Raw genomic sequence first — 1,501 nt, 5'->3', positions numbered from 1 at the left:
CGATATATCGAGCTATAGAGTTTTGACTGTATTTCTTTGTAATCCTGTGAAATAAACGAGCTGTGACTCAATTTCCGATAGAAAAGCATTGCTTATCGTTCATGGTGATAAGCTATCCCTTCCTTTATCGAATGTAAAAATTAAATATACTTGTGTAGAATCGTCTTGAGGAGCTGGTGAGAGAAATAGTGAAGATGAAAATCTACGCATTATTATTATTATTATTATTATTTTCTGTAAGTTCTCTCTTATTAAATCTACTTATCGATAATAATATACTATAATAGAATTAATAATTAAATAGAATTAATTCTATTTTGTAAAACTATTCATTGTATGTGTAAAATTATTTTGTTTATACTTTCTTTTTATATTTTTTTATTTTTCTATACTTACTGTGGTTGTTATCTTGTTTTGTTTTTAGCCCTGAAGAAGGCTAGAAACTCTAGCCGAAACGTCGGCACATTAAAATAAGTTAATCATACTTATTTGTGTTTCATTGACCGCACCCCAACCATCTTCTCCTCAATAATATACTATAATAAATTATTAAGTACATGATTCTGGCTTGAAATAGTGAAATAAAGATAATGGGTGATCATTAGTGTATTAGGAGTTTGCAGTATAAAACATTTCTTTAATTGAACAACTACAGGAATACTTGTACCCACCCATAGGACATTCCTTACTAATTAGATTCATAAGACTAACAGAATGGTTTCTTGACCAAGCAGGAAAATCTTTGTATTGTAATAGGAGAGTAGGAATTAGAGGAGATTTACTTTCGCGGTACAGATCCAATGGAGTAAGCTCATGTTTCCTAATAGAAGAGTATGAATTTGTAACTTATATTTTTTATAAATATTGGTTATAAAACCAATATTCACTTAGATTTCCAATCTCCTATAAGTAGACCTGATGAAGGCAGGAAATTCTGGCCGAAACGTTCCACTACTAAAAAAGTTTTTCCAATTTATTTGTGTTATATTCTGACCGCACCCCCAACCATCTTCTTCTGATATAAATTATCCACAGTCAACTATCTTTTTATTATTATTATGGAACTAATATTTCCCGAAGCTATAAGATGAAAAGCTTGACCACCATTAATACTAATAAATACATGAAATTTATTAAAGGTGAACGTAAAAATTTGTTAAAATTTAAAGGCAAAATTATTTCTCCATGGTTACTTGATATTTGTTATGTTGTGGTGTAACCTTCTCTACCTTATAGTACAAGAGCCGGGAAGAAAAGAAGGCAGTTATCTCGCCCAAATTTATGATTACATCAATAAAAACAAATAGTATTTATACATAAATACTAGTCAAAATTGATGAGTCTGCCAAGTATAGGTGGGGGGATTAAAAAATGGCGGCTGTTTCAAAACCTTAAAAAAACATTGATTTTTCATTCGGAGCTCTATATCTTAAAAACTACCAACACTAGAAAATCTAAGAGAAGATTATTTAAAGAAAAGTAAATTTGCTGAAATATTAGC

The sequence above is a fragment of the Halyomorpha halys genome, unplaced genomic scaffold (assembly GCF_000696795.3).
Source record: "Halyomorpha halys isolate HHAL.00 unplaced genomic scaffold, Hhal_1.1 Scaffold719.1, whole genome shotgun sequence".
Lineage (NCBI taxonomy): Eukaryota > Metazoa > Arthropoda > Insecta > Hemiptera > Pentatomidae > Halyomorpha > Halyomorpha halys.
Note: the sequence above shows the minus strand (reverse complement) of the source record.